At 34.6% G+C, this 16,315-nt stretch overlaps 1 protein-coding gene across 1 annotated transcript in view; it reads left to right on the forward strand.

The window, feature by feature from the left end:
• Spmip7 (sperm microtubule inner protein 7) overlaps nt 1-16,315 on the forward strand; it is a 63,956-nt gene that overhangs the window by 18,971 nt on the left and 28,670 nt on the right. The window lies entirely within an intron of this gene.

The raw sequence follows: 16,315 nt of genomic DNA on the forward strand, positions 1-16,315 counted from the left end.
AGTCTTCAAAAGAACTTAGAGAAATGAAAAGCTGTATCTAAAAGGAAAGAAAAATCAGAAACTGTACATATGAGACACACCAACTGAATATACCTGAGCTGAAATACAGAGAGAAAATGTAACTTAAATAAATGAAGCATCAGTTATTTGCAAAACAGTACTCTTAACACACGTGTGTTGGAGTCCAAGAATAAAGGAAGATAGAAAAAGTATTTGTTAAAATAATTGCCCCAATTGTTCCTAATTGATGGAATTTTTAAACCTACTGGCACAAAGAGTTCCACAAATGCCAATCTGTATAAATAAAATAATTAATCACATCAATCAAAGCACATCAATCACATTGTTGAAAAACAGTTGAAGATTGAAAATCTTTTAAAAAGCTTTTAAAAATGTACAAAAGAACACATAAAACATGTAAAAGGGTGACATAAGCTACTTATCAGAATCTGTGCCTATCAGACAAAAATGAAGACCTATATATACCTCCTATACTTCTATAAGTAACTCCTACAAGTAACTCACCCAAAAGAAATCAACTAAGAACACTTTAACCAGCAACAAAAAAGTTCAAAATTGAAGCCAACTTAGACATCATCATTTTTAAAAAAAACAAAGCTGAAAGAAAATATTGCCAGGAGACCTGAGAGAGGTCTTTAGATAAAAAATAATAATACACAATTGAAATTTTAGCTACAAAATGGATTGCAATTGATGTTATCAGAATTGAGAGAGACAGGAGGATATTTTTCACTTTAAAGTTCCTTACAGTATCACTGTTTAAAGCAATAAGAATAGCAATCTATTTGGGGGCTACACCATATATAGAACTCAACTGTATAGTAATAACACAAGGGACATTGAGATAAAAAAGGGGATTTGCTGTTATAATTTGTTATACTACTTGTGAAATGGTATGATATTATACGGTAAACACTAGAATTAAAGGTATGCATTGCAAAATAGGAATATTGTAAATCCTACAGTGGCACCAATAGCAGCAAAGAAAAACAAAGAACTATAGGAGGTATATATAGGAAGTATAGGAGGTAAAATGGAATTTAAAAAGAAAAATCATCCCTAACTAACCCAAACTTGACCCAAAAGAAAAAAAAAAGCAGATGAAACAGAGAACAAAAGCAGACTCAAACCAAATTGTGTCAGTTGTTTTATTAAACATAATTTAAGATAATTAAATTAAAAATAAGAAATTATGTTGAATAAAAACACTCAAGACCCATCTATATCCTGACTATAAGAAAACCACCTGAAATGTAAATAAAAGCTAAAATTAAAATGTGAAAATATATATCATGCAAATACTAGTCAAAAGAAAGAAGAAGTAACTATAATAATATCAAAGTAAATTTAGAACAAGGAATTTTTACTGGTGACTCAGAAAGATATTTCACAACAATAAAGAGGTCAATTCATAAAGTAGATATATACCTAATAATGGAGTCCAAAATATGTGCAACAGAACTGAAAGTCAAATCCATAGTTATCATGGAAATTTCAAAACACCATTCTTGGTAGTTGATAGAAAAGGTACAAAGAAAAAAATTGGGATATAAAATATATGAAAAATATTATTAACTTGGTCATAATCAAAATTATAATGCAGGCAAAACTATCAAATATGAAAGAATATTTGCAGATATAATAAATGGGGGATACCACTCATTAGTAATCTTCATTAAAAGCATAATCTGAAATACACATTTGTTCAAAATGGTGAAGTAAGAAACCGAATTTCTAAGGAAAGAGCAAGACGCAAGAGAAGAACAGGCAGATATGAAAGGGAACCAGTTGTAATTCTATAAATGAAAGCTTCCTATGTGGCAGAGTGAGCACCTAAGAGAAAAACTCTCCCACAGCCACAAACTCTAATGGAATACAAATTCATCTGCCAAAAGCCTCTGGTGGTAGAACCAAATTTGTCGGATTTGAGAAAGGAGTTGAAAATGTGAGAAAAGGTCAAGAACACAATAAGTTTCCCATTTGGGGAGCTTTTTGCTTTCAGAAAACAGAAGTAGTCAAATTTCTGAGGAAAGTCCTATCTTTCTGGTCTAAAAAGAAACTAACAGAGCATTAAATAACTACATGGCCACAAGGGACAAATGAGAGTGAGGCAGGAGTAAGAGGGAACTATACATCTGTGTGTGAACTTTGCCCCAGTCTCTGATGGTCTCCTGAAAGATCTTTGTCAGAACAGACTCCATGCACTTAACCTTAAAGGAAAACAAAGTGGGAGGGTTGTGTTCCTCCTAGAAGCTCCAGAGGAGAATCCATTTTCTGCCTACATTCTTTAGTTCATGGCCCTGTGTTCATCTTCAAAGCTAGCAATGGTAGGTGGGATCCTCTTATCATGTAACATGACTGTGACCTGTTGTTCTGCCCCAGTCTTCTACTTTTATGAGTCTTATGATTAAATTTTGCCCATATGCCCAAAGGAATGCCTAGGACAATTTTCCCATTTGAAGGTCACTTGAATAGCAAATTTAATTCTATCTGAAATTAATTCCCCTTTACCATGTGACAGCATATTCACAGTTTCTAGGGATTATGACACAGATATATTTGGGGACCTAAATATACTTAGTATATTAAAATGCTTACTAAAGAAATTTTTAAGTAAAGAAATGGGGGAAAATGATTGTCAACAGATGTGTCCTATAAGAAATTTGTGAGCAAAAGAAAGACAATCTTTTCCTTTTAATGCCTTTAAATAAAGTATACATTGCTATTTAAAACAAAGTATAACATTGGCATCTGCAAGTTTTATAGATACAGTACATATGACAGGTGTAGAGTAAGGAGAGATAGCCTGTGGTAAATGAACTATAGTTGCAATATTTGTTCATAATATGTGAAGTGATACAGTATTAACTATAAGTAGATTGTGGATTCTGGTTAAAGAATATATATTGTTACCTCTAGAACAGCTGTTAAAATGTCATATAAAGAGACACAATAAGAGCCAACTGAAAATATAAAATGGAATTCACTTTTTAAAGACAAATATATATTGCAAAAGAAGGCAGCCAACAGGGAATAGAGGAATAGAAATATAGGGAACAAACAGAAAGCCAGTAATAAAGTGCTAACTTAATCCAAATATAAGAATAGTTAAAATAAATGGTAAAACACTAAATATCCCAACTGAAAGACAGAGGGTGCCAGAAAGAATAATAAAGCAAGAGACAACTTTATGGTATGTTCAAGAGGCACACTTCAAATATATATAAAGACATAAATACATTTAAAATGAACTAGTGCAAAATATTGACAATGTAAACATAGCATAAATAGGCTATAGTATTTATTTTAGGATCAAATAAATTTCAACACAGAGTATTATAAGATATGAATTATATAAATTGTAAAGCATCATCTTCTCAATAAAGCCTAATAATTATAAATATATGTGCACATATTAGCAAAGTTAAAAATATGTGATGCAAAAACTAATTGATCCAAAGAGGAGAAAAAGATATTTCAGTTTTTTAGCATCTGTTTCTGGTTGATCAAACTAGACATAAATCTAAACAACACATTAATCACCTTCAAATGATACTTTTAGAATACTTTACCCAAATATATTCAATAAATATTGTTTTCAAATGCACATGACATGTTCACTACTATAGATAATATGTGGGAGAATAAAACCATCTTATAATACATTTAAAAGTATTGAGATAATTACACATGTGTTCTCAAACCACAACAAATTTTACTTAAAAATCAGTTACCTTCACATTTTTACATAATGCCCTATTAGTAACTGTTGTATTCTGCTACCTTTCCTATCCTCTACTATCCCCCCTCCCCTCCCCTCCCATCTTCTCTCTCTACCCCATCTACTGTAATTCATTTCCCTCCTTGTTTATTTTCCCCTTCCCCTCACAACCTCTTATATGTAATTTTGTATAACATTGAGGGTCTCCCTCCATTTCCATGCAATTTCCCTTTTCTCTCCCTTTCCCTCCCACCTCATGTCTCTGTTTAATGTTAATCGTTTCTTCCTGCTCTTTCTCCCTGCTCTGTTCTTAGTTGCTCTCATTATATCAAAGAAGACATTTGGTATTTGTTTTTTAGGGATTGGCTAGCTTCACTAAGCATAATCTGCTCTAGTGCCATCCATTTCCCTGCAAATTCCATGATTTTGTCATTTTTTAGTGCTGCGTAATACTCCATAGTGTATAAATCCCACATTTTTTTTATCCATTCATCTATTGAAGGGCATCTGGATTGGTTCCACAGTCTAGCAATTGTGAATTGTGCTGCTATGAACATCAATGTGGCAGTATCTCTGTAGTACGCTCTTTTAAGGTCTTCAGGGAATAGTCCGAGAAGGGCAATGGCTGGGTCAAATGGTGGTTCCATTCCCAGCTTTCCCAGGAATCTCCATACTGCTTTCCAAATTGGCCGCATCAATTTGCAGTCCCACCAGCAATGTACAAGAGTACCCTTTTCCCCACATCCTCGCCAGCACTTGTTGTTGTTTGACTTCAGAATGGCTGCCAATCTTACTGGAGTGAGATGGTATCTTAGAGTGGTTTTGATTTGCATTTCTCTGACTGCTAGAGATGGTGAGCATTTTTTCATGTACTTGTTGATTGATTGTATGTCCTCCATTCTGCAATCTGTATTTGGGGTAAAAATGGGAGTTCATAATCCACTTGAATCTAATGTATGAAATATGATATGTCAAGAGATTTGTAATATTTTGAACAACCAATAAAAAATGTATAAATGTTAAAAAAAAATCAGTTACCTTGCTGGACTAGGTGGTGCACACTTATAATCCCAGTGGCTCAGGAGGCTGAGGCAGGAGGATCGTGAGTTCAACCAATAAAAAAAATATATAAATGTTAAAAAAAAATCAGTTACCTTGCTGGACTAGGTGGTGCACACCTATAATCCCAGTGGCTCAGGAGGCTGAGGCAGGAGGATTGTGAGTTCAGAGCCAATCTCAGCAAAAATGAGGTGCTATGCAACTCAATGAGACCCTGTCTCTAAATTTAAAATGTAAAATATGGCTGGGGATGTGGCTCAGTGGTTGAGCACCCCTGAATTCAATCCCTGGTTCTACCCCACCACCCTGCCAAAATCAGTTACCTTAATAAGGAAAAAAGCAAGTATTTTAAAATATTTATATGCATACTTCTAGGCAATCTATGAATCAAAGAAAAAATCACAAGAAAAACTAGAAAATATTCTCTTTTTAAAAAAAATTAGTTGTAAATGGACACAATATCTTTATTTTATTTGTTTATTTTTATATGGTGCTGGGGATCGAACCCAGTGCTTTATGCATGCTAGGCAAGTGCTCTATAGCTGAGCCATTACCCCAGCCCCCAAAATTCTCTATTAAATAAATTATTTTGCAACTTTAGAAAAACCAAGACAAAGGTATAATCCTATATTGAATCAAATGGGGAGGGGAATGAGAATACCTGCAAACAACTCAATATAGTTTTATTTTTATTTATATTTATTGATTATTCCTTGGTACCAGGGATTGAACCCAGGGGCACTTAATCACTGAGCCATATCCTCAGCCTTTTTTTATTTTTCATTTTGAAATAGGGTTTTTGTGAGTTGCTTAGCTGAGGCTGGTCTTATGTTGCTGAGGTTGGTCATAAACTTGAGATACTCCTGCCTCAGGCTCCCAAGCCACAGGTTTTACAGGTGTGCCCCACTATATCTAGTTTAACACAATATAATTTTAAAAGCACCAACAGTCTTAGAAGTTGGTGAGACATGTTTGTTACTAAAGAATCATAACTATGGAACTATAATTCTAAATTCAGAAGATAATTCAAAAGTGAGGAATATTTAAAAACTAGAAGTTCACATTCCTTTTTAAAAAACTTCTAAAAGGGCTGGGGATGTGGCTCAAGCGGTAACGCTCTTGCCTGGCATGCGTGGGGCACTGGGTTTGATCCTCAGCACCACATAAAATAAAATAAAGATGTTGTGTCCACTGAAAACTGAAAAATAAATATTAAAAAATATTCTCTCTCTCTAAAAAAAACTTTAAAAAATTTATTCTAGTTTGTTATATATAACAGCAGAATGCAATTCAATTCGTATTACACATATAGAGAATAATTTTTTATGTCTCTGATTGTACACAAAGTAGAGTCACACCATTCATATCTTCATACATATACTTGGGGTAATGATGCCCATCTCATTCCACTGTCCTTTCTACCCCCATGCCCCCTCCCCATCCTACCCCTTTGCCCTACCTAAAGTTTCTCCATTCTGCCCCTGCTCCCCCTGCCCCATCCCCATTTTGGATCAGCATCCACATATCAGAAAAAACATTTGGTATTTGTTTTTTGGGGAGATTGGCTTACTTTACATAACATGATATTCTTCAATTCCATCCATTTACCTGTAAATGCCATGAATTTATATATATAAATATATATACATACATATATCACAGTTTCTTTATCCATTCATCTACTGAAGGGCACCTAGGCACCTAGGTTGTTTCCACAATTTAGCTATTGTGAATTGTGCTGCTATAAACATTGATGTGGCTGTGTTACTGTAGGTATGCTGTTTTTAAGTCCTTTGGGTATAACCAGAGGAATAGGATAGTTGGGTCAAATGATGGTTCCATTTCAAGTTTTCCAAGGAATCTCCATACTGTTTTCCATATTGGTTGTACCAATTTGTAGTCCCACCAGGAATGTGCCTTTCTCCCCTTATCCTTGCCAGAACTTATTGTTGTTTGTATTTATAATAGCTGCCATTCTGGCTGGAGTGAGATGAAAGCTTAGAGTAGTTTTGATTTGAATTTCTCTAATTACTAAAGATATTGAACATTTTTTATATATTTGTTGACTGATAGTATATCCTCTTCTGAGAAGTGTCTATTCAGTTCATTGGCCCATTTATTGATTAGGTTATTTGGTTTTTTTGGTGTTAAGATTTTTGTGTTCTTCATATATCCTAGAGAATAGTGCTCTATCTGATGTATGTATGGTAAAACTTTGCTCCCATTCTGTAGGCTTTCTATTCACCTCACTGATTATTTCTTTTGCTGAGAAGAAGCTTTTTAGTTTAAATCCATCCCATTTATTGATTCTTGATTTTATTTCTTGTGCTATAGAAGTCTTATTAAGGAAATTAGGGTCAAATCTACATGATGAAGATTTTGGCCTACTTTGTGTTCTATTAGGTGCAGGGTCTCTGGTTTAATTCCTAAGTTCTTGATCTACTTTGAGTTTTCTTCATGGTGAGAGATGGGGGCTTAATTTCATTTTGTTGCATATGGATTTCCAGTTTTCCCAGCACCATTTATTGACGAGGCTATCCTATATTTCTCCAATATACGTTTTTGGCACATTTGTATGATATGAGAAAACTGTATTTATGTGCATTTGGCTCTGTGTCCTCTATACTGTACCATTGGTCTACAAGTCTGTTTTGGTGCCAATACGATGCCGTTTTTGTTACTATTACTCTGTAGTATAGTTTAAAGTCTGGTATAGTGATGCCACCTGCTTCACTCTCCTTCTTAATGATTACTTTATCTATTCTGGGTCTCTTATTTTTTCAGATGAATTTCATGACTGCCTTTTCTATTTTTATAAGGAAAGTCATTGGGATTTTGATTGGAATTGCATTAAATCTGTATAACATTTTGGTAATTTGGTCATTTTGACAATATTAATTCTGCCTATCCAAGAACAAGGGAGATCTTTCATCTTCTAAGGTCTTTTTAAATTTCTTTACATTCTTTAATTTCCATTGTAGAGGTCTTTCACCTCTTTTATTATGTTGATTCCCAAGTGTTTTATTTATTTATTTATTGAGACTATTTTAAATGAGGTAGTTTTCCTAGTTTCTCTTTCAGAGGATTTGTCACTGATGTACAGAAATGCTTTTGATTTATGGATGTTGATTTTATATCTTGCTACTTTGTTGAATTCATTTATTAGTTATAGAAGTTTTCTGGTGAATTTTTTTTTGGATCTTTTAGATATAGAATCCTATCATTGGTAAATAGTGAGAGTTTGAGTTCTTCTTTTCCTATCTGTGTCCCTTTAATTTCTTTTGTCTGTCTAATTGCTCTGGCTTGAGTTTCAATAACTATGTTAAATAGCAGTGGTGAAAGTGGGCATCCCTGTCTTGTACCAGTTTTTAGAGGGAATGCTTTCAATTTTACTCCATTTAGAATGATGTTGGCCTGGGACTTAGCATAGATAGCTTTTACAATGTCGAGATATGTTTCTGATAGCCCTAGTTTTTCTAGTGTTTTTAACATGAAGCTGTGCTATATTTTGTCAAATGCCTTTTATCTATTGAAATTATGACATGATTCTTATCTTTAAGTATATTGATGTGATGAATTACATTTATTGATTTCCATATGTTGAACTAACAACCTTGCATCCCTGGATGAACCCTACTTGATTGTGGTGTACTATCTTTTTGATATGTTTTTTATTCAATTTGCCAGAATCTTATTGAGAATTTTTTCATCTATGTTCATTAGATATATTTGTCTGAAGTTTTCTTTCTTTGATGTGTCTTTGTCTGGTTTTGGAATCAGGGTGATATTGGCCTCATAGAATGAGTTTGGAGGTATTTCCTCTTTTTCTATTTCACAAAATAATTTGAGGAGTATTGGTATTAGTTTTTCTTTGAAAGTCTTGTAGAACTCAGCTGTGTATCCATCTGGTCCTGGGCTTTTCTTGGTTGGCAGGCTTCTGATAGCGTCTTCTATTTCGTTGCTTAAAATTGATCTGTTTAACTTGTGTATATCATCCTGATTTAGTTTGGGAAAATTATATTACCCTAGAAATTTGTCAGTGCCTTTGATATTTTCTATTTTATTGGAGTACAAATTTTCAAAATAATTTCTAATTATATTCTGTAGCTCTGTAGTATCCGTCATGATATTTCATTTATCATCACCAATGTTAGTAATTTGTTTTCTCTCTTCTTCTCTTTGTTAGCATGGCTAAGGGTTTATCAATTTTATTTATTTTTTAAAAGAACCAACTTTTTGTTTTGTCAATTTTTAAATTGTTTCTTTTGTTTAAATTTCATTTATTTCAGCTCTGATTTTAATTATTTCCTCTCTTCTACTGCTTTTGGTGTTGATTTGTTCTTTTTATAGGGCTTGGAGATGTAATGTTAGGTCATTTATTTACTGACATTTTCTTCTTTTAAAGAATGAATTCCATGCAATGAACTTTCCTCTTAGTACTGCCTTCATAGTGTTAGAGAGTTCAATATGTTGTATCAGTGTTCTCATTTACCTCTAAGAATTTTTAAATCTCCTCTTTGATTTCTTTTGCAACCCATTGTTCATTTAATAGCATATTATTTATTCTCCAGGTGTTGGAGTACTTTCTATTTTTTATTTTACCATTGATTTCTAATTTCATTACATTATAGTCTGATATAATGCAGGGTAGTATCTCTGTTTTTTAGTTTTTGCTAAGAGTTGCTTTGTGCTATAATATATGGTGCATTTTAGAGAAGGATCCATGTGCTGCTGAAAAAGAAAGTATACTCATTCATTGATGGATGAAATACTCTATATATGTCTGTTAAGTTTAAGTTATTGATTGTATTATTGAGTTCTATGGTTTCTTTATTTAGCTTTTGTTTGGAAGATCTACCCAGTGGTGAAAGAGGTGTGTTAAAGTCATCCAGAATTATTGTGTTGTGGTCTATTTTTGACTCTTGAGCTTGAGAAGAGTTTGTTTAATGAATGTAGATGTTCCATTGTTTGGGACATATATATTTATTATTGTTATGTCTTGTTGATGTATGGTTCCCTTAAGCAGTGTGAAATGCTCTTCTCTATCCCTTTTGATTAACTTTGGCTTGAAGTCTACTTTATTTGATATGAAAACTCCTGCTTGTTTCCACAGTCCACGTGAGTGGAATGTTTTTTTCCCAAGCTTTCACCTTCAATCTGTGGATGTCTTTCCTATGAGATCTCTTGAAGGCAGCATATCATTGGGTCTTTTTTAAAAACCAATCTGCCAGTCTATGTCTTTTGATTGGTGAGTTTAGGCTATTAGCATTCAGGGTATTATTGAAACATGACTTGTATTCCCATTCATATTGTTTATTTTTGGTATTTAACTTGACTTGGTTTTTCCTTTGATTAGTATTTCCTTTAATGATACTTCCCTATCATTGATTTCTAATTAGATCTTAGCGTGAAAGAGGAATCTAAAGAAGTTGGTTAGTAGCAGGAGAAAAGAGAGAGTGATTTGGGGGAGGAAAGTAAATGGGAAGACAGTAGAGTACAAAACAAACAAACAAACATAAATATTAAGAAAGGTAAAAACAGGAGCTAAAAGAATACACAACATCACTGCGATATACTATTCAGACATCCCAGACCTAGTATCCTAATTCATGAAAAGTATTTGGTTTCACAAATGTTGGGGATGTGAGGGTGGAAGGAGAGAGAGAGAGAGAGAGAGATAGAGAGAGAGAGAAAGAGAGAGAGAGAGAGAGAAGTCTCAAAGGAAGATACAAGGATAATTTTTGTTGGAGATCAGTATCTTTCCAGCTTCCATTCTTATTCAATAAGTGGAGTTTTCTGTTGTTTGCTGGGATCCACCCTCAGGATGATGAAGGTTATTAGGATGGGAGGGTTGATCTCAAGGGCATGACTCCTTGAGGTAGGAGATAGTACTTACCAGTCCATATGGGAAACTGTACTCCAAGAATCTTCTTTGGGGCCCACTCAGGTGATGTGGGTGCCTGGTTTTATCTCCTTGTATTGCCTCTAGACCTCACAATTCCTGGTCTCTAATTTTGTCTCTAAACTGTACCTCACTTCCCCTCTCCCTTTTTAACTTCCCAAAGGACTTGTGGGCTGCACTCTGGGAGCTGTGCACCCAGATAGTGGTCTTATATTGGGCAGTTCAGGACCCAGTTTTACAACCTGGTTTTTTGAGCTATGCATCAGCAGAGTAGCCGCAGGCACTGTGCCGGGTTTGTAGCTGCCCAGGAGAGAGGAGAGTTGGGGACTTTCAGAGTACCTTGATATTGTTTCTAATCCCCAGCCAGTGTTCCAAGCTGGGAGTTGCCCCAATTAAAGATGGGGACTGTTTTCAGTGATGGGGTGTCAGGTTGTGTGGGGCCAGGTGGTGGCTTTGAGTGGTTCAGAGATACAGCTCTGTGCATGCAGTATTGTGGCTGGCAACTGTCACCAGACCCAGTGCAGTGATCAGTGTTCAGTGCAGGCTACAGTGTGTAGGGGACTGTGGCAGTGGTTGCAGTGCTCCAAGCTGGAAGCGACCAGAGGAGCCCCACAGGAATGGTGGCTGGAGTTCCTGCACATGGACTGAGGCTGGGTGTCTTGTTTGGGAGCAGCAGCTGGGATTCCTTCATAGGTGGGCAGCCAAGGTCCTGTGGAGGAGCTAATTCTGGTGGTCCTAGTCGGGTACCTGGAGGACTTGCATGGTCAAGTGGCCTGGACTCCAGTGCTGATACTGAGGCCTGGAGACCTGCACAGCATGGCAGATGTGATTTCTGTGCAGGAGTAGCTGTCAGAGGTCCTCTAATCACTTGCAGAGAAACAATATCCCATTACTTGCATCACAGGTCCTGGAGCAACACAGAATGCAGCCTCCCAAAATTCACATTCTTGAATTACTGAAAACTGAATTTTAGCAACAAAGAAAATGCAGTCAAGAATCCATGGTGTAAAAACAAGTAGAATAAAAGAAGCAAAAGTAGACAAGAATTGGAAAATGTCATAGAAAATCTAAATAGTAAGCAGTAGAGGGTTTCAAGATGGTGGAACAGAGAAGGTTGCTTTCCTGGCTGATCCACAGCATGAAACCAAATAAACAGATTAGCAGCTTCTCAGCAAGGTGGACGAAAATAAAAGGGGCAGGGGGAGAAAGGCTTTACGGGATTTAATACTGGACATTCAAAGCAGATTGGGGACATAGGAGGTTGGGTATAATAGAATAGGGAAGAAATCCCCAGCACAACAGTCACTGCCCCAGGCAGAGGCACCAGCCAGAGCAGTCCCTCTGTGAGCAAAGTGAAGGGAAAAGGGATAAAGGAACCTGCACTTTTAAGAGACTTGAGGTATGTCTGGGTACAGAGAGTTTAGAGAACAAAGACACTGCCCAACTAAACTGAAAGGTGTGTTGCACAATATCTTGTATGGGAAAGAAGCCTCATCTCTCCCGACTGCACACAGAGGACAGAGGAAGTTACAGATCAATTTCAAGCAATGAAATTGAAGACACCATCAAATCCTACCAACATTTATTATTCCTATATATTACATTTTTATGAATTAGCAGATTTTCATATTTTAATCTTAGTTTTTAAGTTACATCTTGATTGCAGAAATGCTTTATTAAGGACATTGGCTTTCATGTGGCATATAATGCAAACATATTTAAATGCTGTTGGTTAAAACTTTAATTTCCTCTTCAGTGATTATCTTATTTTACATAACTGCATCCACCCACATTTTTCTAAAATAATTTCCCTTGTTGGCATTTTTTCTATTTTTTTATTTTTATTTTTATTTATATATGACAGCAGAATACATTACAATTTTTATTACACATATAGAGCACAATTTTTCATATCTCTGGTTGTATATATACACAGTATATTCACACCAATTTGTGTCTTCATACCTGTAGCTTGGGTAATAATGATCATCACATTTCACCATCATTAATAATCCCATGCATCCTCCCTTCCCCTTTAACCCCTCTGCCCTGTCTAGAGTTTGTCTATTCCTCCCATGCTCCGGCTCCCTCTTCCACTATGAATCAGCCTCCTTATATCAAAGAAAAATATGCTCACTAATAAGAAATTTAAACATCAACAAAAATGGAATTTTTTTTCCTGAAATTGTTAGGAATATGGGTAAAACAATTCTCCTTTATGTTGGATCTGTATATTCTGATTTATGCTGCTATGTTGCTTAAGTTTTCTGAAGATTGGTTTAGCAGAATGAAGCAAAAGCCTGTCTGCCCAGAACAGACAGCTTTTCTTCTAAGAATTTATCCTAATAGTTGTACATGTGTACAACATGCATATCCAAAAGATTAATTACAAATAGCATATTATAACAAAAACTAGAAACAACTACTGAACTTAAGGATAAGGGACTATTTAAGTTATGATAATTCACAACCATTCAGCATGCTTTTATAGAAGAAAATTTATCATAGCAATATTTCTTACTGTGTTATGTTAAAATAAAATTCTATATGCTAAATTTAAAAATAAAAAGCCTACCAAAAGAGAAAAGCCCAGGACCAGACATATTGTTAATCAGGTTCAAATTATTCCATGACATAGAAAAGAAGGGAATCCTTCTAAACTCGTATATGATGCTAGTATCACCCTGATACCAAAATCAGACAAAGACACATCAAAGAATGAAAACTTCAGATCAATATCCCTGATGAACATTGATGAAAAAAATTTAATAAAATACTGCCAAATTACATACAAAAACATATTTAAAAGATGGTATACCATGATCAAGTGAGGTTCATCCCAAGGATGCAAGATTGGTTCAACATATGGAAATCAATAAATGTAATTCATCACATCAATAGATTTAAAGCAAGAATCCCATGATTATCTCAATAAATGTGAAAAAAATAATTTGACAATATACAGCATCTATTCACGTCCAAAACACTAGAAAAACTAGGAATAGTAGGAACATACCTCAACATTATAAAAGCTGCATATTCTAAACCCAAGGCCAACATCATTCTAAATGGAGAAAAATTGAAGGCATTCTCACTAAATACTGAAACAAGACAAGGATGCCCTCTTTTACCACTTCTATTCAACATAGTGCTTGAAACTCTAGCCACAGCAGTTATGCAGAAGAAAAAAACTTAAAGGGATATGAATAGGAAAAGAAAGACTCAAACTATCCCTATTTGCCAATGATATGATTCTATATTTATTTATAAGACCAAAAACCTCCACCAGAAAACTTCTAGAACTCATAAATAAATTCAACAAAGTAGCAGGATATTAAATTAACACCCACAAATCAATTGCATTCCTATATATCAGTGATAAATCAACTGAAAGAGAAATTAGGAAAACTATCCCATTCATAGTAGCCTCAAAAAAACATTTAGGAATCAATCTAACAAAAGAGGTGAAAACCTCTACGTTGAAAAATACAGAACATTAAAGATAGAAATTAAAGAAGACCTTAGAAGATGGAAAGATCTCCCATGTTCTTTAATAGGCAGAATTAATAGTCAAAATGGCCACACTACCAAAAGGCGCTCTGCAGATTTAATGCAATTCCTATTAAAATTTCAGTGATATTTTTCATAAAAATAGAAAAAGCAGTCATGAAATTCATTTTGAAAAATAAGAGGTCCAATAGCCAAAACAATCCTTAGTGAAAAATTTATAAAGCAGGAGGCATCACAATACTAGACCTTAAATTATACTACAGAGCTATAATAACAAAAACAGCAAGATATTGGCACCAACACAGACATGAAGACTAATGGTTCAGAACAGAAGACACATATACAAACCCGCATAAATACAGTTATCTCATACTAGACAAAGGTGACAAAAACATACATCGGAGAAAAGATAGTCTCTTCTACAAATGGTGCTTGAAAAACCATGTATAGCACAATGAAATTGAACACCTCTCACGCTGCACAAAACTCAACTCAAATTGGACCAGGGACCAGAAACTCTGTGCCTACAAAGAGAAAAAGTAGGCCCAACTTTTCATCATGCCAGCCTAGGAGTCGATTTCCTATAATAAGACTTCTACTGAGCAAGAAATAAAATCAAGAATCAATAAATGGAATGGATCCAAACTAAAAAGCATCTTCAGAGTAAAGGAAATAATCAGGAACATGAAGTGAGAGCCTCCAGAATGGGAGAAAGCCTTTGCCACCTACACCTCAGATAAAGCTTAATCTCCAGTATAAACAAAGAACTTAAAAAAATTAACACCAAGGAAACAAATAACCCAATCAATAAAAGAAAATGAACAGACACTTCATAGAACAAGAAATACAAATGGTCAACAAGTATACGGAAAAATGTGCAACATCTCTAGCAATTACAGAAAAGCAAATTAAAACTACACTGAGATGTCATCTCACTCCAATCAACAAGAATACAAATAACAATGTTGGTGAGGATGTGGGGGGAAAGGTACACTCATACATTGCCAGTGAGACTAACTTCAAATTGGTGTAACCACTCTGGAGATTCCTCAGAAAAGGTGGAATGATACCACCATTTGACTTAGTTATCTCATTTCTTGGTATACACCCAGAGGACTTAAAATCAGCATACTACAGTGATGTGGCTACATCAAGGTTTATAACAGCTCAATTTACAATAGCTGTACTATGGAATACTTCATAGATGAACAGGTAAAGAAAGTGTGATACACACACACACACACACACACACACAAGAATATTACTCAGACATAAAGAAGAATGATGATATGCCTTTTGCCAGTAAAGGGATGAAATTGGAGACTATCATGCTAAGTGAAATAAGCCATCACCAAAAAACCAAAAGTCAAATGTTCTCTCTGATATGCAGAAGCTAACACACAATAAGGGGGGAGTGGGAGGAGCATAGAAGTTCATTGTATTAGACAAAGGGGAATGAATGGAAGAGAGGGGGTATGGAATAGGAAAGATAGTAAAATGAATTGGACATAAATTTCCTGCATTCATAAATGAATACATGACAAGTGTAACTCCATAATATGTACAACTTCAAAAATGGAAGATAATACTCCATGTATGTATAATAGATCAAAACAAATAAAAAATAGTAACCAGTAAAGATTATAATAATGATTATAATAATAAATAGCTATATAATTTTGGCAAACTAGGAAGAAAGACAAAGAGATGGAGGTATCCCAGAACAAATCTCCCAGACCAATGAATGTTTCTAAATGTTTAAATTACATTGTGCCAAAACTAAATGTTTGCCAATTTAAAAGTCAAATGCTTTCTTATAAAAATCTTACTTTTAACTAAATTCAATATGCTTTTGTAAATGAAAGAGGAAAAAGATATATTAAAACTTGTGTAAATCAATGGTTGTGCAACTGATGTGATTCTGCAATCTGTATATGGGGTAAAAATGGGAGTTCATATCCCACTTGAATCAAAGTGTGAAATATAATATATCAAGAACTATGTAATGTTTTGAACAACCTACAATAAAAATTAATTTTAAAAACCCATTTATTCCCTTTGACAATAACTTGTATTTGTTAAAAGAAAATAAGAATACCAAA

Source organism: Callospermophilus lateralis, chromosome 1 (genome assembly GCF_048772815.1).
Source record: "Callospermophilus lateralis isolate mCalLat2 chromosome 1, mCalLat2.hap1, whole genome shotgun sequence".
Taxonomy (NCBI): domain Eukaryota; kingdom Metazoa; phylum Chordata; class Mammalia; order Rodentia; family Sciuridae; genus Callospermophilus; species Callospermophilus lateralis.